Genomic DNA, 26,794 nt, shown 5'->3' on the forward strand with positions numbered 1-26,794 from the left:
GGCATGAATTTCAGGTAATAAAAATGGATTTATCCTGACTGATGAGGATGTTCATTATGCTTGAGGCACAGAGGTAAGGGCAAGAATTGACAAACACATAAGCCAAAGCGTTTCACTGACATTATTCTTTGCCTTCATTCATCATCGGATAAGCAAGCTGTCCTAAATAATGCAGCACTGTTCGTAGGCAAAGTGTCAGTGGTTTCTTGGTCGGCCAGTGATGGAAATGTGATGACATGTAACTATTTAAATTGGCTTCATAAATAAGATGATCATGTACAGTTCCAGGTAGTATAATCATAAAATCGCACCACAGTGGCTTGAGGCTGTCTACAGTGGACGCATCAAAACGAATGCTGCAAACCGTTTATTTGTCTTGTTGGCAGGAGTGCGTGCAGTGCAAAATGGCCGTTTACTGTTGGCTCGTTTACTTTATTTGATTTGAGAGTGAATAACGACTTACATTTTGCCGATGGTAAATTATGACAGAATTATTTTTGTTGGGTGAAAACTCTCTTTAACACCTTCAATCGTTTTGGTACCATATAGTATATGGCAAAACAACAATTATGCATGTCACTAGCCAATTGTTAGGGCTGCTTTATTTTATTGGCAAACTGGCCTGCTTCCCGTTTATGATTCCGTTTCCTTTTCTTCGAAGCATCTTTATCAGGCTCTCATCATGAAAAAAGGAAATGCCAGACTGACTTCATTCATTTCTCCTACTTCATATGACAGTATGACATAAACCTCAATAAAATTACATTCAAAAGGTATTCCAATATCTCTTTATCATAAAATATAATGTAGCGCCACAAAAGAGTGATGCACATAGCTCAAGAGTGTTGGGATTATCCAATCACAGTGATTGAGGTAAATGGTAGTGTTACACTTTCGGCAGGGGACAGACGAGAGGGGAAGGACAGAATTATAAGCCAGCTAATCAATACTGCAATCTACCACCTCACTGACTCGAGCATTACTGTAAATACTTTAAAACCAACCACTGCCATTTCAGATGATAACATGAATGTGTCTGGTAGGATGCCATTGTCAATATTAATTAGCCTACATATTTGTTGCACGTTAGAGAGTGCAACCCACTCTGTCAGTTTCCACCGTCCAAATATTTTCAGTGAATTTGGCCAATAGATCAGTTTCAAAGGAAAACCTGGAAACTGAAAAACTGGACAATTTCTGTCCCCATCCTTGGCTAGAGCCCACCGCTGTTCAATTTTTTTAAAAGGATTTTCATCAGCTCGTACTCCCAGTAGATTCAGCCTATGACCCTTTCAGCGATGCATGAATAAATAGGAGGAGGAGGATGTGGGGGGGGGGATTCCCAGATCATACAACTGTTTGACTAAACCACATGACATCTGAAGACAGCTTGGCTGTGTTTAGCAAAGTTAGTTGAAAAAAAAAGTCTTAGAGATTTGCCTATGCTTCAGTCAGACCTAGTGTGTGGTGGAGAGGAAAAATAACAAACGAGCTTCCTGTAACACAGGAAGGGTGAGGCAAACAGAGTCTGTAGTATTGTCTGTTACAGCCTGATGAATTTGCTAATATTGTAAAATTTTTATCTGAATCCAAATCTAAATAGCTGACTAATGTAACGTGACTTGTTCAATTTCATTAACACCCTGAAACAATGTTAAACAAAACCGTGGCTGAATGAACACTGTGTGAGGTTCTTTTGCACTGGCAAAATGCCAAATCTAAACCACATGTGAAACAACACTCATAATATTACCTCTATCGAAATTCATTTTTCTCTTTCAACTCAAATTCTGCACCTGAAACCCATGTCAGGGAGAAATGCACGCAAACTAAATTAATGCTATACTGTTCAGTTTTAGCTGCGATCAACAATCAGCTGGACAGTTTCCATCCACAACGTCATGTGCATTATCTTGAGGGAGCCCACATTGTCATGAGGTTGCAATGACCTTATTGCTTCGGGGAGAGTTGCATTTGCAGTATTGGAGCAATTGTACATTGTTTTATTAAATGCTGCCAGGAGACGCTGCAGAATGTGTAATATCTCATAATGAGGGTTAAAAAAAAGTTAAAGTCTTTTCAATGGCATCCACTTTATAAAGCTGAATAAAGTTCCTAGATCACATCTAATTTTCCAGAACTCATATTTTCTAGATTAAAATTTTCCTGTAAAAAAATTAAGTTGGTACTCCTGTAAATAAGGTCCATTCCTGGGAATGCCTGCGCTCAAACCTGTTCTGGCAGATTGTGAGGACCCACTTCAACAAAAAACTGTAAGTTAAACAATTCCTAATATCAAGCGCTATGTCGAAGAATTGTGTGCCAAGGTCGGACCTTTCCTTCACGTGCACAAATGGTCAAAACATGTCATCATTTTGCATTTTCATCGCCTTAATGCGTATTTTGACTTATGCAAACCTAAAAAAAAAAAAAGTCCACCTCTGCCTAGCGCATAAACTTAAGCACACTGTGTTTTTACGCACAAAGCGTTTCTATTCAGCTTTTCTTAAGAGCAAATTTAAAATTAGCATAAAAATAGTTGGATGGAAACCTAGCAATTGAAAGCTCTTTTTGATAACATGCAGACTGCTGTGAAACTGTAAAAGCTAAAGCTTTGAGTACTACTGATCTGAATTAAATAAGTACTAGGGGGAATCAAGATGACGTCATAGAGTAGACATTTTCAGGGTGCTCCGGTGACATCAGTTCAAATATCTGTCAAATTTACATCAAATTGTCAAATTTGCAGCTCGTCATATCGGCACCGATCCTGGTCGAGCACTGATTTGGGGCCAAGAATCTCTTTCTTCAACGACTATTCTGGGCTTTCGATGAGGTCAAGAACCGACTAAAGAATATGAAGATAGAATACACCCTGCTGTATCCTGCAACCATGTAAACGGGACAGAGAAGCGGTTTGTCACACCGGAGGGTGGACGTCGCATTTATTGACAATCTTGGCTAGACTCTCAAATCAGTACAGACAGTTGTTTGGTGTCTAAACATATGTGCATAATGTTTTAATCATTTTTATTATTTTGTTACAGGTTTCAGTCTACGTCGACTGAGTAAGCTGGTTTGTTTTAAAAACGTGTAAGAATATTAAGTTGGCCATTTTCTAGAGTCAATGCGGTAGTTATTCTGGCTCGATGCACAGTGAGCATGGAGGGGATAAAGAGACTGCAAACGGGCATAACTTATTAAACAACAAATAAACATGCAAATACAAATCTGAGTATACGTGATGTAACGCAAGTCGTGACAATCAGAGGGTGTATGGAGCAAGAGAGACTGTTTGAGCGATCATGAGCACTATTAGCTTCTCCCCCTTCAACATGAGCTCTCTCGGTGTCAATTAAACAAGCACGCTCTCCAGGTGCTCTTAATATCTCAGTCACTCACTCATCTCAGCGCTATTCCCAATTTAACTGAGGATCCCAATTTAAATAAGACTGATGTTGGTCACAATGCCACTAATAACAGATATAACTGTTTAACCTTAAATAACAGCACCGCGTCTTCACGTATTTGATTAATAATTAGTGATTTGTCTTGCAACAAAACCCCAAAGGCGGTAAACAAATCATAAATACTAATGATTCCTCACAGGAGCAGTTTTGGAGCTAGTACTAAGACAACTTTCTTATTTTTGAATGCATCTCTGCTGTGTGTGATGCCCTCATGGTTTTTACTGGTTGCCAGAATGTCACAATGACCTTTGATATTGACCACAGAACTATTCATAACTGTTTTCAATACAAATAAATGTTAGCAATTCACAATTAATGTCATTTTACTGTGTGGGGCATAAACATAACTGCAGAATATTTAGGTTATTCTCATACTAAACATGTATTATCCTCCAGCTCATCCATCTGACTTTATTACTAAAGTGATTGTGGACCTTTCTGTGATGTCAGCGGATTTGACGATTGTGGTTGGAGATTTCAATTGTGTGATGAATTCGTTTATGGACAGATACCCAAATGGTTCTGCACCTCTTACTACTCAGGCCATGTCTCTTTAGGCCATTTGCAAGGATCTTGGTTTTGTTGATGTATGGAGAAGTATTCATCCTTTCGATAAAGAATATACTAAGAATATTATATATATATATATATATATATATATATATATTAAAAAATTTTTGCTGCTACCTATTGCTGTCAATCTAGATTAGATGACTTTTTTTCTCCCTAAAACTGACCTACATTTAGTTACATCTTGTAATATACAAAGTATTTTACCTTTGGATCATGCTAGTATGACCATGCATTTATTACTTAGGAGCCTGGTTGAGTGGCCTAGACAGTGGAGACTTAATAGTGTGACTCTTAGGGACAGTGCCTTCTTAGATTACTTCTCTGAATTTAAATCCTTTCCGTCTATTAATTCATCATCTATAAATAATCCGTCATTATTATGGGAAACCTGTAAAGCTTATGCAAGAGGGCTAATTATTTAATTATTCTTTCTCTATTAAACATCAAAGAGGCAAATCAGAGGGCTTTGGAGAGTTATTTGATAAAGAAAAAATGTATAACAGTTCTCCTTCAGCAGACTTATTAAAGGAGTTACAGGCGATTAGATCGGCCTTAGATTGTCTCCTTACTGCGGATGCAGAAAAGAAAATAAGATACTCGAGACAGATTTTATTAGCATGGAGATATGTCAGGGAAGTATCTAGCATATCTTGCAAAAAGTGTAACATCCCAATTTATTGTTGATTTAGACAACAATAGTTTTCATGATAATAGAAATATCAACAAGTCTTTCAAGAAATTGTATATTCTCTATATTCATCTGAACATACAGGGGACCATCTTAAACAAATGGATGATTTTTTTCTCCCAGATTAATCTCCCAACAATTTCAGAAATACAGAAAGATGCTCTTAATGGCCCAATTACTAAACAAGAAATTATTAATGCTATTATTGGTCTAAAAAATGGAAAGTCACCAGGCCCGGATGGGTTTTGCTGTGAGATTTTTTTTTTTTTTTTTTTAGATTTTCAAGATTTGCTTGTTGATCCGTTGCTTGATATATTTAATACTTTTGTTGTTAAAGAACTACCTAAGACCCTTAAAGAAACTAAAATTTCTCTTATACTAAAAAATGTTTATAGTCCCAATGTCTTCACATAGTCTTCACATAGACCAATTGCTTTATTAAATATCGATCAGAAATAGATTTTCAAAATTTTAGCTTTGCGCCTTGAAAATATCCTACCAACTATTATTGGAGTTGATCAAACAGGATTTACACAGGGAAGGAATTCTTCAAACAATATTAGACACCTCATGAATGTTATTCAAGCTTTTAAATGAAAATCCATAGATGGGCTTGTCCTCTCTTTGGATGCAGAGAAGGCGTTTAACCGCATTTAATCTTTTTTACACTTGGAGAAATTTGGCCTAGGTGTGAATTTTGTTCAGTGAGTTAAGAGTGCTATATACAGATACATGTTCTGCAGTTCTGACAAATGGGTTTAGATCAGAATATTTTCCTATGTACAGAGGCACCAGGCAAGGTTGTCCCTTGTCACCACTCCTGTTCACAATTGCTATAGAGCCACTAGCTGAAGCGATTAGATTGGCAATGTCTATTTCAGGTTTACAGTTGGGACACATACATCAAAATTACGCTCTATGCTGACGATGTATTAATGTTTTGAGCTAATCCTGAGAAGTCAGTTCCAGCTCTTAAGTCAATTAATCGCTTTGGTAAATTTTCTGGATACAAAATTTATGCAAGTGGCTAGAGTCTTTCCTATATTTTATATTTTTGCTTATTGATATTATGCTTCAAGTCAACTATAATCAGAAGCTATGCAATCATATTCATACTTATGTACTCAGTTTATATTCATTTATATCATCACTGTATTACTATCATTATATTCATGCTTGATGCCTTATGTATCCAATGTTCCCGTGAGAACTAAATGCATGTGTAAGACCAAATGTATACATTTGGTCCTCTAATATATGAGTTTGTTACTGTTTTGACCTGATGAGGCTTCAGAGCTAGAACGAGAGAGCATAGTTTATGTCTGCTATTGTTCTAAGAAACGTGCAGACATAGAACAGACATAGACCTAGTACACAACAGGATATGTTTCGAGACACCTGTCCTCGTGTTTTGCTGAGATAAGTAAATGTATGAGTCGTTTGCATAAATAAATGTACAAGTGGAGCTATAGTCTATCTTTCCACTCAAACCACAATTTTCACACAGTCATAACCGCCTGACCTGACACTTAGGGTTATTACATCATTGTGCAGAACTTCCTGCACCTAAAAACTGCTGGCAAAGTCTCAAGAGGGTATAAAGACCTTAACGAATATCTGGGTGTCAGACTAACACCTCAGCTCTCTAGCTCTTTGCATCTGATCTCCAACTTTGAGGCCTCATCTCGACTTATCTCTGTACTTGAACTTTTTTCCATTTACTTATTTCATTAGACAAAGACAAGACTTTGTGTTGTTAGGTTTATACCAGGACTTAATCCTTAAGATATACTTAACATTTATAATCAAATATTTTCTGTATTAAATCGCATTTATTCTCAGTATTCATTATTTCATTTTTAATAATTTATTAATTTTTACAAATTAAAGTTGTTATTCCTTCTACAAATCATCTGATTTATTGAAGTCATTTCCATCTGCTGGATCTCACTGCATCAAAAATCAACCTAGCTAAATCTGAAGCTATACCTATGGGTACTCTAAACAATAAACCTAATATTGTGCCATGTATTCCTTTTAAATGGTCTCCCTCAGGCTTTGTCTATTTGGGTATTTATGTTGCTTCATCACTGAAGCAGATGTATAAATAAAATTTTGTCCCTTTGTTTGAGAAGATACAGCAGGATTTAGAGCGTTGGAATTCCTTGCCTATATAATGGCTGAGACGAATAGCACTTGTTAAGATGAATGTTTTGCCCACATTGTTGTATCCCATTCAAATGGTCCCTATACTGTTTTCAAATAGGGTGTTAAAGGGTCTGAATAGTTGGCTCAGCTTCTTCATATGGAGTAAACGCAGACCTAGATTACAAATGGCATTTCTTTTCTCACCAGGCGCTATGGGTGGTTTAGACCTTCCAAATATTAAGATATTTTAGTTATGTTATAACTTGAGATATATATCTGATTGGGTTAGAAATGATAGCTCTTCTATTTGGCTTGATATTGAATCCTCTTTTTCACAATGTCCATTAAAAGATTTTTTTGTTAAGAATCTCAAATGTATAAAAGAGAAATATGACAACCCTATTATAGTTAATTCCCTGAAAGCATGGAGATCAGTTTGTCATCTTGAAGGAAGATCTAAATTAACTTCCTCCTCTACCCCCATGCTAAATAATTTAGATTTCACCCCTGAGATTACGGACGAAGGTTTTAAACTTTGGTGTAGCAGAGGGGTGATTAGGTTAGGAGACTTTTTCTTGGATGACAGGTTGATGTCATTTGAGGAATTAGTTCAGAAATACCAACTACCCAAACATGACTTTTTTTAGTTTTCTCCAATTAAGACACTATATTACAAATAATACAACCCTTATTAAGAACCCTAAAGTATCTTCTATTAAGAACTTCAACATCAGGGAAGATGTCTCCGAGTTTTTGATACACAGAGGGTAAAATCTATATGGGAAGAAGAGTTATCAACTACTATTGATGACAAGACATGGGAAGAAATTTGGTCCCATGCCAAAATGATATCCATTTATACACGTATAAGAGCAATACAATTTAAAATGATTGCATAGATTGCATATTTTCCCCAGCCGCAGGCATTTTTTAACCCCTCCCTTTCACCCACATGCTTAAAATGAAAAACTGAAATAGGCATTTTAACACTGTATACGGTAATATAGTAAATTGCAGAGGTATTGGTCTTTGGTACTGGGTGAAATGGAATTATTTTTTTTATAATCAATTGGAATTTGACCCTGTGTCGTTGGTCTTGGGAGTCCTAAGTGGACACATTAAAAAATTCCAATAGGAAATTATATAATATATTAACCTTTGCTGCAAGAAAAAATATTCTGTTGAATTGGATCAGTGATGAGGCCCCTTTGATTAAAGGGTGGCATAAGGTTATTTTTGAATTGATTCCATTGGACCATCTTACTTTTGTAATACGTTTAAAAACACATTAATTTTAATAAGGTATGGACCCCCTATTTGGACTATATAGAGCCCCATCTCGGCCCTATTATAGATTATATATAATTATGCTATAAATATACAAGGAGTTTTGTAATTTTACACCCCCTTGTATATTTATAGCATTTTTTTCTATAAATTGACTCTGTAAGTATACCTGTCTGCGACACGTGTATTTTTGAGCTATGTGTATGTTTTTTGCCCCTCCGCTGTTGTTGTTTTGTTTGTGTCTTTTGTACTCCAGTTGTGTTAAATTGAAAAGTAAAAAAAAAAAAAGAAAAAAAAAAGGAAGTATTAGGGATGGGACGATACGTTTATCTCACAATTCGGTTTGAAATACGATGAGGTTCACGATTCAATATAATCTCGATTCTATATAATAACACTTAAATGACAAAATATAAAAAATAAAAAAAAACTGAAATTCTTTCAGTAAAATACTCAATTTCTCATCAAAATAAAGTTCCTTAATACAAAATATAAATGCTCAAATTTTAAATAATAATAGTTGCTCATATTCCTCTCTATAAGAAAACAAATAAGCTTTCAAAAATATTGGGCAACATTCAGGCTGATCAGGTGCAGAACAAGCAATAGAACCGAACAAAACCTGTCCTGAAAAATGTATGTAAGGCAAGTAGAGTAATTAATCTGGTGCAACTTCACCTACAGACAAGGTACAATCGAAGAGGATAAATCAAGCAACACTTGTTGAAGGGAGAGATTTATTAGATAAAAAGAAATTCAGCATTCGTTTCAGCACACAAGCCTTCTTCAGGGTTTATAAAGTTTGACAAAATTTTTAAAGTTCTAAAAGCTAAATTAAAGCACTTTAAGGACCTCGTGTGAACCCTGTATACAGTGTAGAATAAAAAAAGCGCAATAGGGGTCAAATCAAGTGATAGAGAGATTGTGATGTTTGACGGGTTATTTTATTTATGATCAAATTGACAGAAAACAATGTTGCAAATTTGGAAATATCGAGTTATGCCACGATATGGTTTGTCATTTTTTTGGTTTGCGATATATCGAAATTCGATATATCATCTCATCTCTAATAAGTACTTCTATTTCTCTATTACTGGACAATCAATTTTGACAAAATACTTAATTGTAAAAAAATAAAAAAAAAAAAACTCATTCAAAAGCACACATAACACTCGATTGACTCTGAAGACAGCTCCACTGTACATTAGACTTCATAAATAGAGCAGGACCTTGGCTATTCTTAAAAGCGACAGAGAATTAAATCAACAGGATGGACAAGCATGATAATCTATTTGACTACTGCATCCACTATATCTACAGTTTAAGAGTTTGAACCGAAGAGAGGGGAAATTAGGCCTATATGCAAGAGACCAAGAAATTAAAAAAGCTCCAACCACAATGGACAACACATTCAAAGTGTGCCCAAATGGGAAGAAATGTTGGTTCAGTCCAGCCTCCTCTTCCTCCCTGAGGAAGGACTTTTACAGAAGTATTTCAGTGCTGAGTGTGACCTGATATGCCAGTCCAGTTATAGGTAGGCATTCATTTTCTGGGGATAAGCGCCTCAATCTAGAAGAAACAATAGAAATTGAGAAGGCCTTTATTGGGAGATCGAGGGTTGTTCATGTGATTTTGTTCTCATAACGATGAGTCAGTGTGACTATGATATCTCATTACTGGGAAGCAGAGGAGTGCTGGGGGCCACTCTGACTTCTAGAGTTATGGAAATGGGCTTAATCGCAGGACTTCATCTCTGTGTGGGGGTGGGGACTCCTGAATGCTCTTGTTGTGCCCTTGAGCAAAGCACTTCACCCCCATCTACTCACCCTCCAGCTGCCTCTGAATTTTGCCCCTCCCCTCTACCTGTCTGTGCATCAGATAAACTCAACATTTCAATATCTGCCTAAAACAGATACACTAATAGGTAAACAGAACATGGACAGTTCACCTGAAAATTACAATCATCATTTACTCACCCTCATGTTGTCCTAAACCCTTGTTCCTATGACTTTCCTTCTTCCGTGGAACACAAAAGGTGATGCTGGGTAGAATGGTAGCACCCTTCACTTGCATGTTTTTATCCATACAATAAAAGTGAATAGTAAGCAGGGACTTAAAACATTCAAAAGGAACAAAAACCAAAACAAACAAAAACATTTGCAGAATGTAACCGAAAAAGGGTCTCTTTCAATTGTTCCGGAGTGAAAACATTATTTTTAATTGTTGTTAACCGGTTTTTCATGAAACCAAAGTCTAAATGGTTTATTACAGTACATTTTTTGGAATTACACTACATCCTGTTGCACAAAAAATTTGGCTTCTCAACTTTAGTTGAACATAAGCATGTGCTTTGATTCTAAAGGAAACTGCTGCATCACACATTTCTTTGCCTTAATTTACATTGTGGATGTACCCTTCTGTGACATGCTGAAGACAACTATATATAACTACTCCATACACATTCACATAGGGCTGGGTGATAAAACAATTTTGATATTCGATGGAAAAAATAAATCCTCGATATCGATGATAAACTTCAAACAATTTTCAATGTTTTGCCTATGTTCTACAGTGCATCCAGACGATCAGATCAATTATGTCTCGCTACAAACAAGCAGTTCGGAAAATTCATACAACTAGCTAACTGAATCACAGTCATGAAGTCAACTAGTAAGGAAGTGTTAGCTGGCTAGCGGTTAACTCACCTGTTGTCATGTAAACCAATAATGAGGCTCGCTATCTGGCTAATATGATATCGTTGTGTATCGAACAAGACAGCACTGACAATGCAATACAGCTTAGGGATGTCCGATTCTTGAATGAATCGTTCTTTTGAGCCGATCGAGCCGGTTCACAACATCAAACTGAATCGAACTTTAGTTCAAGATGCACAGCTGAAGTAAATGTACTGGCTACGCAGCACGTCGAACTGTCCGACTAAAAAGAACCGAATGAGCCGGTCCCACTGACTGTCAAAGTTTGCAGAGGATTAACAAGGACTTGCTATGTGTTGACATGGTAACGGCAGTAGCCGAATAAAACATTTAAATTGTTGTATCATTTAAAGTGTTATTTTTGAATTATTTACAAATATTTGCAAATGAAGGTCTTGAGAATTAAGTAGGCATTTTTACTCGATGACGTTATTAATACAGGCAGGCAAAATTTGTACATTATTCAAAACTTTTGGCCGCCAGTGTACATAATATATAAACTCAGCAAAAAAAGAAACGTCCTCTCAATTTCAACTGCTTTTATTTTCAGCTAAATTAACATGTATAAATATTTGTATGAACATAAAAAGATTCAACAACTAAGACATAAACTGAACAAGTCTCACAGACATGTGACTAACAGAAATGGAATAAATGTATGTGTCCCTGAACAAAGGGGGGATCAAAATCAGAAGTAACAGTCAGTATCTGGTCTGGCCACCAGCTGCATTAAATACTGCAGTGCATCTCCTCCTCATGGACTGCACCAGGTTTGCCAGTTCTTGCTGTGAGATGTTACCCCACTCTTCCAACAAGGCACTTGCAAGTTCCCAGACATTTCTGGGGGGAATGGCCCTAGCCCTCACCCTCCAATCCAACAGGTCCCAGACATGCTCAATGGGATTGAGATCCGGGCTTTTCACTGGCCATGGCAGAACACTGACATTCCTGTCTTGCAGGAAATCACACACAGAACGAGCAGTATGGCTGATGGCGTTGTCATGTTGGAGGGTCATGTCAGGATGAGCCTGCAGGAAGGGTACCACGAGGGAGGAGGATGTCTTCCCTGTAACGCACAGTGTTGAGATTGCCTGCAATGACAACAAGCTCAGTCCGATGATGCTGTGACACTCCGCCCCAGATCACGATGGACCCTCCACCTCCAAATCGATCCCGCTCCAGAGTACAGGCCTTGGTGTAATGCTCATTCCTTCGACGATAAACACGAGTCCGACCATCACCCCTGGTGAGACAAAACCGCAACTCGTCAGTAAAGAGCACTTTTTGCCAGTCCTGTCTGGTCCAGTGAAGGTGGGTTTGTGCCCATAGGCGACATTGTTGCCGGTGATGTCTGGTAAGGACCTGCCTTACAACAGGCCTACAAGCCCTCAGTCCAGCCTCTCTCAGCCTATTGTGGACAGTCTTAGCACTGATGGAGGGATTGTGCATTCCTGGTGTAACTCAGGCAGTTGTTGTTGCCATCCTGTACCTGTCCCACAAAGTGTGATATTCGGATGTACTGATCCTGTGCAGGTGTTGTTTCACGTGGTCTGCCACTGCGAGGACGAGCAGCTGTCCTTCCTGTCTCCCTGTAGCAATGTCTTAGGCATCTCACAGTACGGACATTGCAATTTATTGCCCTGGCCACATATTGCAGTCCTCATGCCTCCATGCAGCATGCCTAAGGCACGTTCATGCAGATGAGCAAGGACCCTGGGCATCTTTCTTTTGGTGTTTTTTAGAGTCAGTAGAAAGGTCTCTTTAGTGTTCTAAGTTTTTATAACTGTGACCTTAATTGCCTACCCTCTGTAAGATGTTAGTGTCTTAATGACCGTTCCACAGGTGCATGTTCATTAATTGTTTATGGTTCATTGAACAAGCATGGAAAACATTGTTTAAACTCTTTACAATAAAGATCTGTAAAGTTATTTGGATTTTTACAAAATTATTATCTTTAAAATACAGTGTCCTGAAAAAAGGAACGTTTCTTTGTTTGCTGAGTTTACTATATATACACACACATTATATATATATACACACACACACGCTAGCGGCCAAAAGTTTGGAATAATGTACAGATTTTGCTCTTATGGAAAGAAAATGGTACTTTTATTCACCAAAGTGGGATTCAACTGTTCACAATGTATAGTCAGGACATTAATAACATGAAAAATTACTATTACAATTTGAAATAAATGTTCAGAACTTCTTAAACTACTTCAAGGATTTCTCATCAAAAAAAAAATCATCCACGTGCAGCAATGACAGCTTTGCAGATCCTTGGCATTCTAGCTGTCAGTTTGTCCAGATACTCAGGTGACATTTCACCCCACGCTTCCTGTAGCACTTGCCATAGATGTGGTTGTCTTGTCTGGCACTTCTCACGCACCTTACAGTCTAGCTGATCCCACAAAAGCTCAATTGGGTTAAGATCCATAACACTCTTTTCCAATTATCTGTTGTCCAATGTCTGTTTCTCTTTGCCCACTCTATCCTTTTCTTTTTGTTTTTCTGTTTCAAAAGTGGCTTTTTCTTTGCAATTCTTCCCATAAGGCCTGCACCCCTGAGTCTTCTCTTTACTGTTGTACATGAAACTGTCAGCTGACGACATGAGGCGTCTATTTCTCAAACTAGACACTCTGATATATTTATCCTCTTGTTTAGTTGTACATCTGGCCTTCCACATCTCTTTCTGTCCTTGTTAGAGCCAGTTGTCCTTTGTCTTTGAAGTCTGTAGTGTACACCTTTGTTTTGAATAATGTACAGATATATACAGGTGCATCTCAATAAATTAGAATGTCGTGGAAAAGTTCATTTATTTCAGTAATTCAACTCAAATTGTGAAACTCGTGTATTAAATAAATTCAATGCACACAGACTGAAGTAGTTTAAGTCTTTGCTTCTTTTAATTGTGATGATTTTGGCTCACATTTAACAAAAACCCACCAATTCACTATCTCAAAAAATTAGAATACGTCATAAGACCAATAAAAAAAACATTTTTAGTGAATTGTTGGCCTTCTGGAAAGTATGTTCATTTACTGTATATGTACTCAATACTTGGTAGGGGCTCCTTTTGCTTTAATTACTGCCTCAATTCGGCGTGGCATGGAGGTGATCAGTTTGTGGCACTGCTGAGGTGGTATGGAAGCCCAGGTTTCTTTGACAGTGGCCTTCAGCTCATCTGCATTTTTTTGGTCTCTTGTTTCTCATTTTCCTCTTGACAATACCCCATAGATTCTCTATGGGGTTCAGGTCTGGTGAGTTTGCTGGCCAGTCAAGCACACCAACACCATGGTCATTTAACCAACTTTTGGTGCTTTTGGCAGTGTGGGCAGGTGCCAAATCCTGCTGGAAAATGAAATCAGCATCTTTAAAAAGCTAGTCAGCAGAAGGAAGCATGAAGTGCTCCAAAATTTCTTGGTAAACGGGTGCAGTGACTTTGGTTTTCAAAAAACACAATGGACCAACACCAGCAGATGACATTGCACCCCAAATCATCACAGACTGTGGAAACTTAACACTGGACTTCAAGCAACTTGGGCCATGAGCTTCTCCACCCTTCCTCCAGACTCTAGGACCTTGGTTTCCAAATGAAATACAAAACTTGCTCTCATCTGAAAAGAGGACTTTGGACCACTGGGCAACAGTCCAGTTCTTCTTCTCCTTAGCCCAGGTAAGATGCCTCTGACGTTGTCTGTGGTTCAGGAGTGGCTTAACAAGAGGAATACGACAACTGTAGCCAAATTCCTTGACATGTCTGTGTGTGGTGGCTCTTGATGCCTTGATCCCAGCCTCAGTCCATTCCTTGTGAAGTTCGCCCAAATTCTTGAATCGATTTTGCTTGACAATCATAAGGCTGCGGTTCTTTCGGTTGGTTGTGCATCTTTTTCTTCCACACTTTTTCCTTCCACTCAACTTTCTGTTAACATGCTTAGATACAGCAATCTGTGAACAGCCAGCTTCTTTGGCAATGAATGTTTGTGGCTTACCCTCCTTGTGAAGGGTGTCAATGATTGTCTTCTGGACAACTGTCAGATCAGCAGTCTTCCCAATGATTGTGTAGCCTAGTGAACCAAACTAAGAGACCATTTTGAAGGCTCAGGAAACCTTTGCAGGTGTTTTGAGTTGATTAGCTGATTGGCATGTCAAAATATTCTAATTTTTTGAGATAGTGAATTGGTGGGTTTTTGTTAAATGTGAGCCAAAATCATCACAATTAAAAGAACAAAAGACTTAAACTACTTCAGTCTGTGTGCATTGAATTTATTTAATACACGAGTTTCACAATTTGAGTTGAATTACTGAAATAAATGAACTTTTCCACGACATTCTAATTTATTGAGATGCACCTGTATATGGATTTAACCACTGGAGTCATATGGATTACTTTTATGCTGCCTTTGTGATTTTTGGAGCTTCAGAGTTCTGACCAGCATTCACTAGCATTGTATAGACCAACAGAGCTGAGATGTTCTTCTAAAAATCTTCATTTGTATTCTGCAGAAGAAAGTCATTCACATCTGGGATGGCATGAGGGTGAGGAAATGATGAGAATGTTTATTTTGGGGTCAAGTATCCCTTTTAGTAATTATTTTAAACATAAGGGGTGTTACAGTTCGATTTTCTGATATAGATCAGTTCTGTCGTCACTGTGATTGTCAACTAACAAACACCATGAGTGTTCAACATCACATACATCAGAGATGTGTTCAAAAACAAGAGCAATATATCCATTAGCACCAAAAGTCCATCAGTGATAAGTCATAAAGATTTGTTCCCCCACCTTAGCATTTTGCTGAAGTAACACAGATCACTAAAAGCATTAGTATGAAGGCGTCTCAACGCAAATAAAATGGTTATTTTTTTCCCTGTAAATACTGTTGTCATGACTAGAGCCCGACCGATACAGGATTTTTGAGACCAAAAAATCCACATAGAAAAGGTCTGTTTTCATTCCAGCTCAAATTAAATATATCGGCGACCATATCGGTAATCTGTGAATTTGCCCTCTCTAAAATCGGAATTGGTCTCAAAAATCCCATATTGGTCGGGCTCTAGTTTTTTTATTATTTATTTGTAATATCCTCTTGCAATTGAATTCCCTCTCTAACGTGATTCGTGTAAATCCTCATGAAAATGAACACCTCACAATTCATACAGATTTGATAGGCTGCTGATAAATATATTTCTGATGATGATATCATCACGTGGGCTGCAAAGGATCGATCGAGGGCCACGTGTTGAGTAGCGCTGGCCTAGAATTAAAATTGAATTTTAAGATGACCATATGGATAGATCCTGTCTACTTGTAACACTGAGAACTGGCTTCACATAAAAGGTTAGCCTATGTGTGCAACTCATTTCAAACTAACCAAATAAACAAGTTACTTACAAAAAAAAAAAAAAATGAAGCATCCTCTTCATCTCTTAGCACAGCATCATTAAAAGTTGTTATAAGCCAAACCAATCCAAAAAACCCTCTGGCCCTATGGCAAGCAAAAAAAATAAATAAAAAAAAAACAACCTCAACTCTTCATGCAGGGCATTCCCATCGTGAGTTGTGGTTTGTAAACATACTCCAACTAACCACTTTTGCCTATTTCATGGCATGCCTTTAAAATGAATACAAGCCTGCCAGACCTGAGGTCATACACAAGACTGATTTCAACCCACAGAGGTAATGCTAAATGAGAGCTAAACTTCAGTGGTTGATACAAGCCCCTGGCATGGGAGGACCCTCAATATAGTCAAATAAAATAAAATAAACTTGGTGGGGAAAAATTCTGTGGTTGATGCAAGGTGAAGCAGAAAATAAAAATTTCCTGAAGAGAGGAAATTTTCATTTGTGTCCCAATATTTAATAGCTACATGTGATTTTAACATGCAAGTTAACAGGCACAGGAAGTGGCTCATACATAGCCCTTTTCCACCAACATGGTTCGTGTGCGGGTTCCTGGGCCGGTGTGAAATCTCAAACTGTTCCGCACGTTTCCATCATAGAAAAGGCCGTTCCGGGGCAGAAAAACTGGTTCCACACTGGCCCCAAAAGCTTGCTGGTCTCAACGCAGGAACGATTATGTCAGGGAGTGGAAAGCATGATAATGTTTCGTCACCAGGAAAAGTTTTCCAAAACAACAACAGTAGCTACCGTCTGTAGCGAGGAGTACTTCATTACTTTAACAACAACAACAACAACAAACCCCACAAAAATGTCAGTCATCAAAAGCTTTAAGGAAAAACAGACAAAATGAGCACTCTATTCGCAAAATCGCCTTCTATGGCGATCCAAGATAAATAGAGAGATCGCAATGGAAAAAAAAGTCTACGAGGAGATCCAGCAAGAAATGAAGCACGCCAGTGTTTGGTGTCCTCTGCAGCTGATCTCAGAAAGTTATTTGCCAACTTTGTTAGTTTTCACATACACTCCTCTCATCTTATTTTGTGCATTGTTTTGTTCAGTAAGGGAATTTGACCAGCTAGTCAGTTAGGAAGATCGCGGCTATCTTTAAGTTGGCAGGTATGATTCTCAAATCAAGACATAAACATAATATTATATGCTATGGCAAAAATCCAAACATAACCATCTGCTACACCAATTTTAATAACGATTCCACTGTTGCAGTTTATAGTACTTAGCAAGTTAAGCCCCATTAAAAAGGTCATACAAAATAATGAAATTTTGTTACCTGTCATCTTGAGCATAGATGTCATCTCTGGCAATCTTGTTGGCAAATATAATAACGTTGGGTTGCATTTATCTTTATGTTTAAATATGTCCTCATAAACAGAAGTAAAAGCTGCAGACAAACACTGTGACACACCATGTTTGTTTATGTTTGAGGTAGTCACGTAAAACACGTAAAACGTGACGTCACCGCTCGGATTTCAAGTCAGTGGAAAAGTGTGGCTGAATTACGATAGGCTCCAGATTGCCCGGGCAGTGAACCATCTGCTGACAGTAAACTCCCTCCAAGCTCCAATTTAGCATCACTTTTTACTCTTTTACAACACTGGGTTTCATTAGTGCATGATGATGGCGTCTAGACAAAGGAAGTGAGCACTTAATTTCCAGGTGAGAGAGAGCTCACATCCCATTGGACAAGATGAAAAATTGGGAACCCTGAGTAAAGACGCTGACAACCACCCCTGGAGTCGCGAGTTCCAATCCAGGGCATGCTGAGTGACTCCAGCCAGGTCTCCTAAGCAACCAAATTGGCCCGGCTGCTAGGGAGGGTAGAGTCACATGGGTAACCTCCTCGTGGTAGCTATAATGTGGTTCTCGCTCTCGTGGGGCATGTGGCGAGATGTGCGTGGATGCCGCGTAGAATAGCGTGAAGCCTCCACACGCACTATGTCTCCACGGTAACACGCTCAACAAGCCATGTGATAAGATGCGCGGACTGACGGTCTCAGACATGGAGGCAACTGAGATTCGTTGTCCGCCACCTGGATTGAGGCAAGTCACTATGCCACCATGAGGACTTAGAGTGCATTGGGAATTGGGCATTCCAAACAGGGGAGAAAAGGGGAGAAAATAAAAATAAATAAATAAATTGGGAACCCGAGTCAGACTGTCATTTTAAGAGAGGGGGAAAAATGGTTGCCAAGGACAACAAGGGGGAGTGGAAAATAAAAGCATGTCCCACTTTCCTTTCCCCATCCAATTTCTCTCTCCAGTGACAGCAGTCAGAGGTCAAGTCAGTGTGCTTGTGAATCTACAGGGACCTTCCAAGACTATGGGCTGAATAATACAATTGTATTCAAATTTTTACATCCATGTGCATCATCAAGCTAACTTTTTCAGCATTTTGTTGTGCACACAAAAAAAAAAATGGTATAGGCCTAATTATGTTAGAAGAGTCCAAAGGTATGTGGATGTAGCTCTTACAATACTGCACATTTCTTTGTGTGTCTGAAATACATTAGCCAAATGAGCCAAAATAGTATTGTACTGAACATGAGGATACAGAGCAATGTTTCAAAACAAAATGTTTCACATTTTTTGCGAATACAGCAATAGGATTACTACAAGAATAGCGGAGAGCACTAGATGTCGACCGATAGTGGATTTTGCTGATAGCGATAACTAAGGTGGTGAAAAGGGCCGATAACCGATTAATCGCCGATAGCCTAATCCCAATAATAACCAGAAAAAAAATTCAGATAAACACACTGAAACAACTCTTATTTTGAGATGTCTGTGCTTACAAAACATGCTCTCTTACAATCATCTACAATGTATAACACTAAAAATACTATAAAGTAAACATTGTCATATGGGCTAATATATACTGCAGTAAATCATTAACAGCAGATCATCATTCCTTAATAGTAGATCAAGAGAGTTTGCTTGTCAATTGTCTGGTTTTCCGGTATTATAAAATACTTTTTTCCTTTTCCCAACAACAGTGTCAGTCAAAATCAACATGAACTCAATCAATAAAAGTTATATAAGTTAAATAATTTCTATGCTTCATGTGTCTTTTTTTCATGTTTCGTATTAATAATCATGATTTAGTCCATAAACAGAGATGGTGACAGTGACTTTGATCCGTTACAATCCTCTATATGTAAATATTCACCAAATTAAGCTTTTTATAGCTTTTAATTTTTATTTGGCCACAGAGGAACATGGTGAAAAAAAAAAAAATAAAATAAAAAAAAAAATTATATATATATATGCGCAACTATCGGTGTTGATTTTTTCCAATAAAAAAGCAACTATCAGCACGGATTAATCGGTAAAACCGATATATCATTGACCTCTAGAGAGCACACGAAAAAAGAACAATAAAACCTTAATTTCTAATCATGCCTGGGGCGCCATTAATCGATACAAACAGATTAGCAGTTGTCTGATGCTTCAAGGTTATACAATTGGCAAGGTACTCATGTTACACTGTACACAAGCACCACAGTCAAGCTGAAAAACCCTGCCACACCAGTACCGAGAGATGGTGAACTAATTCATGACAGCAATAGATTTCATAAAGCTTCTAGATCTTGTCATGAAGATATTGTTAAGCCCCCATATCAGGGCACTTACCAGATGATTTTGAAACGGTTTCAAATTTGTGTACAGTCAGAGTATTTAATGCATCTGATGAAAAAACATACTCCTCGGCCAGTAAAAAAGTGCATTCTTTAGGTATGCAGGTGAGTAATATGACAGCATTCCCAGACATATTTCATACGGGAATGTGGGCATAACTATCCCATAATGCTCCCGAGAGCTAAGTGTCCAGTGGATACACACTTCAGAATCTTGCCAGATGTAGTAGGTCCTACGGATTTGCCAACTGTTTTATGAATATGGAGGATTCGGACACTACTTAAAGGAATAGTTCACCCAAAAATGAAAATTTACTGATAATTTACTCACCCTCAGGCCATCCAAGATGTATCTGAGTTTCTTTCTTCATCAAAACAGAATTTAAGACTTTTAGGATTTCATTTCAGGCCTCCTCCTCTAAACAATGCAAATGAATGTCCTCCATTTTTTGACGGTCCAAAATGCATATTTAGGGAGCATCAAAATAATCTAATATTATTAGATTCCATTCGACAAATAAAGTTCTTCTGAATGAAAACGATTGATTATTTTTTAGAAACAAAACAATACTTATGTACTTTTTAACTACAAATATTCACTTCGGTACATCTCTGTGATGCGCACTCATGAGAGGGATGACGTAAGCTCGTTGATGTCACGCGTCACGTGGAGGAGGAGTCAGGAAATGCGTCATTGTTTACAAGAGAAACTTGTGCCGTTCACAAACCAAAACAGTCCAAAACAGTTTAAAAACAATATACAATTTAAAAAAATTTCCAAATAATAATTAAAAAAACAATGTAAACAATGACGCGCTTCCTGACTCCTCCACGTGACACGTGACCTTACCAACGAGCTTACGTCAAAAAATGGAGTACATTCACTTGCATTGTTTAGAGGAGGCCTGAAATGAAATCCTAAAAGTCTTAAATTCTGTTTTGATGAAGAAAGAAACTCAGATACATCTTGGATTGTCTGAGGGTGAGTAAATTATCAGCAAATTTTCATTTTTGGGTGAACTATTCCTTTAATTGACATACTGTCAATTGTTCACAGTTAGTTCACCTAACTTTTATAGGGTCTCAAGCCATTAGATATAAGCCAAACTTCAAACACTGAAAATGTCAAAGAAAATAAACATCTAACATAGAACTGTAGAACTGTTGCAAGTAGTGATGTCAAAAGTACCGGTACTTCGGTACCAGGTCAATACTAAAATAAAAAAGCTGTCCGATGGACAGCCAGCTGCTTACAAATGCTCACACACTCATTTGAGCATGTGTTCTGATATTCCTTTTACACAGAAATGGACAATTAATAATATTAAAATTGTGATACACTGTGTGGCCAAAAAAAAGCTGCATACTCTAATATTTCGTTGGACCGCCTTCAGCTTTGATTACGGCGCGCATTCGCCATAGCACTGTTTTCGACAACCTTATGCAACATCACAACGTTTATTTACATCCAGAGTTGCATTCATTCGAACCACTCCGTAAAGTATTCTCCAGCACATCCCAAAGACTTTCAATGGGGTTAAGGTCGGGACTCTGTGGTGGCCAATTCATGTGTGAAAATGATTCCTAATGCTTCCTGAACCACTCTTTCACAATTTGAGCCCGATGAATCTTGGCATTGTCGTCCTGGATTATGCCCGTGCCAGTGGGGCAGTGGACACTATGCATGACAGTTGCATCGCTTCCCTTTTTACCCTGACGCGCCCATCGCTTTAGAATTGGGTAAATCTGGACTCATCAGACCACATGACCTTTTTCCATCTACTCCACAGTCCAATCTTTATGCTCACTAGCAAATTGAATTTGTTTTTTTTGTTTTTTTTTTTCGATTAGCCTCACTAACAAGTGGCTTTCTTGTGGCCACACAGCTGTTTAGTCCCAATCCTGTAAGTTCCTGTTGCATTGTGTATGTGGAAATGCTCTCAGGGTGTGTTCACACTTGCAGTTCGGTTCTCTTGGTCCGGACCAAATAAGAAAATGATACATTTAGTCCTAGTTCGTTTAGCATTCACACTGGCATTTTTAACACCGAACCTAACAATACAAAACCAAAGGCATCAGGAAAAATTCACAACCTGATTGGACAGCTTTTATGACGTGTATTTTTTGACAGAACTTGCCAATAATCTAAAACAATGCTGGCTGCTGGGCAAAATGCATTCGTTATATTTATATATGGTGGTATTTTTACCAGCTGAGAACAAACGAAGAGCTAATAAAATGTGTAAAGGAGTCAAAACAGCGCCAGGAATTCCTCCGTTGCACACACAAATGAAGATATGCTGCAAGGATGGCTGACGGCGATTCCGACGCCTGTACCAAACTGTAATGGGCAACATAGCACCTATGATGAGAAGAACCAGGTATGCTTGAGGTCATTATTAGGCAAATTACTTCCTGTTTTTGGTCCGTTTAGACGTCTTTGATCCATGTTGCGTTCATATATCAATCGAACCGCACCAGAGTTTGTTTGGAAGCGGACCGAGACCCACTATTCAGACAGTCTCGGTCCGCTTGTTTGGTGCACACCAAGGTTCGGGTGACAGCGTCCACACTTGTTCAAATGAACCGCACAAACAGAACAATCGCACCAGAGTTCGTTTTAATCAAACCAAACCTGCCAAGTGTGAACACACCCTTACTTTCACTATTAAACATAGCCGTGAGTTCTACTGTCGATTTTTTACGATGTGACTTCAAGCATTTTAGGGATCTCTGATCACGATCATTCAAGATTCTTTTCCGATCACATTTCTTCCACAAAGCTGACAGTTCACCACTATCCTTCCAGGTTTTAATAATGCATTTGGACAGTTCTTAACCCAATTCCAGTGATTTCAGCAATCTCCTTAGTTATTTCTTTGCTTGATGCAGGCCAATAATTTGCCCCTTCTGAAACACAGTAACATCTTTTCCACGACCATGGAATACGTCTTCCGACATGTTTGTTTAAGAAATGAGAAGCTACACACTGCATAAGTTAGGGTTAAAAATATTGTTGCCAGCTGAAACATATTAATTACTCCAATAATGATCCAATCCTAGGCTCTTAAGTATCTGCTCATTTAAATCCAAACGGCAACCTTTTTTTGGCCAAGCAGTGTATGTCCTAATGTGATTATTAAACCGCAAATGGGTGTGATAATTAAATAAACGTAGTCTATATATACACTGCGCGCTGCAAAGATAATGTGTGAAGCTGCTCATATGCTGAAAACACCAAATTTTAAGAGTATTGCATCTGTGCTTATTGTAGAAGATGACAAAAGAGAGCGCTCATTCAATGTGATGCATGCAGCGCCTGCAGACTATATATTAATATAACTGAATCACAGCATTTTGCTCTTCAATAATCACACTGGGTCATATAAGTGTGAAACTACCATCAAAATCACAGAAACGCCTTCACATCAAAATACATTTTCGATTCAAAATAAAAGTCTGACGTGCAGAATTTAAGAAATTACAACAGAAATATATTACTAGTGTTTAGTAAAATGTATTTTATTATTATGTTGAACCTACATCTCACAAGCAAGACAGCTGTTGTACTGAATGTAAGTTTTCAATGTTTTCATTTATAATGTGATGCTTTGTTGTGCAGCACTTTATTTGACAAAAATAAGACAAATGTTGCGTTTAAGATTAAGTTGTAAGGACATTTACCGAAGCACTTCATTTAAAAAAAAAAAAAATGGTTTTGTTGAAAAGTAATTGCTATATTTTCAATTGATTCAAGTTTGTATCAATTTGATTAGACACAATTTTGAGGATAAAAATTAAACTTTAAAACATCGAATACAGAAGAACTGAAAAACGTGGAACTTGAAGCAATGTTTACTTAATTCAGAAACACTTAAAAGAAACATCCTATTTTTTTTTAAAATTTAACATTTTAATAAGCTTAAAGAATTTGTCCAATAGCAAATTTTTTCCTGTGGTATCAAAATTGGTATCGAGAAGAATCGTGAAATTTTACTGGTATCGGTACCGACTACTGAAATTTTATTACCGTGACAACACTAGTTGCATGTAAACCTGACTTAAACTGTCATCTGAGCCACATGATAAAGAAGCAAAACAGCAGAGGAAAGGATGGCCTACATCACAAGCACACAAAAACGAGGGGAAACCGCTACCTTCATTTCAAAAGACATTCACATGGACAACTGCCATACTGAAGTATCACAAACTGTTCTCTTCAATTAACTGTTTCTTTAATTAACCATGTAGGCAAACAAAAACTGTGCTGATTGATCTATATTAATGAAGACATTTTCTAAACAGAGTAAAGAAAAATAGAGCAGCACTTTCATGCTCTATTTAGCATTTCATTTAAATGTTTACCTTGAATTCTCATGGGTAGGCACTGGGCTTTCAGCAGTATCACTGTTGTTACTCTTGCTTGGGGGAAATCTGATAACCAAAGCACTTGAAATCCATGTTACATGAAATATTTCAGTGTGACCATCTCAATTATCAAAAAAAAAAAAAAAAAAAAAAAAAAGGAATTCATTAGCACAGTCTCACAACAGATTTGAAAGGCTCCATCTGGGAAACCGAGAGCTACTAAAGAGGTGAATGAACTCTCAAGGCTGTCAAAGGGGGAAAACAGGACAAATATTGCCATTAATTAGACCTTGTTGACTTCTAGAATGTCACAGGACGTAAACAGTTGCATCAAGACAAAGACGGGAATATGTTCCTGTCTACTAATTTTCCTACACAGTACCTTGTCTCTTTTATAAATACAAATGAAGCCTGGTCACCTGTTAGATGATGAAAAATCTCTCTCTCATGGTGACTATACAAGCTTTTAACAAGAGGTAAACATTTATAACACGCCAAGCATTCTTATGCTGGGCAATTTACAGACTATCTCCTCTGTCAAGCAAGCCATATATCTAAAACTGGTTGCATGTTTGTTGCTACTGATGGCTTAACTGCCTTATATACCGTGGAGCTTTTTATTATTAGGACTCAATATCCCAGTTACTGGAGGTGTCCGCAGACCTGAAAGCATTAGATCTGTAGTAACTAAAAACTACGCATACTCAGCTAGCCTAGCTTAATGTGCCTTTAGCATTCAGGTGGCTCTTAACATCTCCTTTCCAACATATCTAAATCGACCAGTCGACCTCTTTGTCCAGTAAACTTACGAACTTGTGTGATGTTTATGTTTTCTTTTGGTTTAGCATACAAGCTAATCATAATACCTAGGGTATGCTTCGGTTTGTTTAGTCTGAAAGAGTCAAATATTGGTCACTATATGAAGTTTATCAGGTTACAGTCGCCAACAATATGAATAAATACTGTTTATAATTGTTTTACTCTTAATACGCAAGACACCGCTGTAAATGTAGCTAATTCAGCTGCTCGCCATGGCAGATTAGCAAGCAAAGCAAAAAAAAAAAAAAAAAAAAAAGAGGAAAAATGCCTTCAACCCTACCTGAGTCAAGTTTACTGTTTCTCTCCGCTCTGCTTGCTCATAAAACGAGCCAAAATCCAAGCTAGCGTCTCCTTGGTATTTGCTTATCCGAACAAATTTGCTCGCACTTTTCTTTCGTTAGTGTCACTGAGTTATAAAAAAAAAAAAAAAAAAAAAAAAAGCCTCTACGTGTGCCGGGTTTACACACACATACACTCACACACATATATGAAACGCTTTTACATTACACCATCCGTCCTCCAGTACTCGCATTTTAACGCCTCGTCCAAAAACAAAACACCCTAAATAGAGTCTGTGCTGCTTATCGCTCTCAATTTCCCGTGACCAAATATTACATGTAGTGTTGTGGCGATCCTCCTCTTATTCCGTAAAACAACGAGGGGAGGGCTACGCGTAAGGATTTTGTTAGCAATGTCGCTACGCCATCTATCTGCTCGAGCACAGATGGGGCACAGAGCAAACAAGGTCCAATCAGTCTTCTTTTTCCCTCATAGCTATCTGCGTCGTACTGTGATCATGAAAGAATTAAAAGCGACTGTTGGAGCGGTTAATGTAATACGTTTTCTATAGTTCGTTTTATCTTGTGCTTGTGCTTAAACAGGCAATGCTTTGTGTTTTCAATAACTAAATGAATAACGTACATTTTAATATTTTATTTTATTACATTGTTTTGTTTGTTTTAAATGCTAAATAAACAAATTAATTAATTAATTAAAATAAATAAACAATTGAATATACAATATAAAAGTAATGTAAAATAAATAGTATTAAAATAAAATAAACAAATAATGATCAGCTAATTCCTTCTCAAACTACAGATCCATAACCCATTCGTTTTACAACACCTTGAAACGTTCTTACGCTTGACATCCCACCAAACATCTATAAGTATATTTCTTTCTTTCTTTCTTTCTTTTCCAAAAGGACGGCGACAATATAGGATCAAAATCCCATCAAAAGTATTGCGGTCACGGATACAAAAATAATAAGCGTGAATCAAAATAATAAGTGTGAATCAAAAAATAATAAGTGCAGATAAAAAATAAATAAAAAATAAGTGCAAAAATTAATATAAAGCGCAGATCAAAATAATAAGCGTAGATCAAAATAATTAGCGTAGATAAAAAAAAAATAACAAGCATGAATCAAAAATATATAAACACATTTAAAATATGCTGCAAAATAAATAAATAAAGTCATATAAATTGCAAAAGTATTTTTTCCTTGGTTATATTACGTTTTTTTTTTTTTTTTTTTTTGTGCTCTCTGACAATTTTGCTCATATTTTCACATTTTTGTACGCTTACGCTGTATTTTTCTTTGCTTTTGTTTCCAAGTTCTGCACTTGGTTTTCCAAAACTTGTGAGTACAGTTTCATGTAAATCAGGGGGCG

The 26,794-nt window shown here is 37.5% G+C and overlaps 1 protein-coding gene across 8 annotated transcripts in view; it reads right to left on the bottom strand.

Moving 5' to 3' along the window:
• Positions 1 to 25,743, bottom strand: part of LOC127409847 (BTB/POZ domain-containing protein 7-like) — an 89,190-nt gene extending 63,447 nt beyond the window's left edge. For 6 of the 8 annotated variants that reach the window (XM_051644739.1, XM_051644735.1, XM_051644741.1 and 3 more), the window contains exon 1: positions 25,402 to 25,743. The gene's annotated coding sequence lies outside the window, so the exon portion shown is untranslated. Of the gene's footprint in view, positions 1 to 24,299; positions 24,384 to 25,401 lie in introns of all 8 variants that reach the window. The other 2 variants (XM_051644738.1, XM_051644736.1) reach the window with 2 other exon arrangements.
• Positions 25,744 to 26,794: the final 1,051 nt, after the last annotated feature.

The sequence above is a fragment of the Myxocyprinus asiaticus genome, chromosome 19 (assembly GCF_019703515.2).
Source record: "Myxocyprinus asiaticus isolate MX2 ecotype Aquarium Trade chromosome 19, UBuf_Myxa_2, whole genome shotgun sequence".
NCBI classification, from domain to species: Eukaryota; Metazoa; Chordata; class Actinopteri; order Cypriniformes; family Catostomidae; genus Myxocyprinus; species Myxocyprinus asiaticus.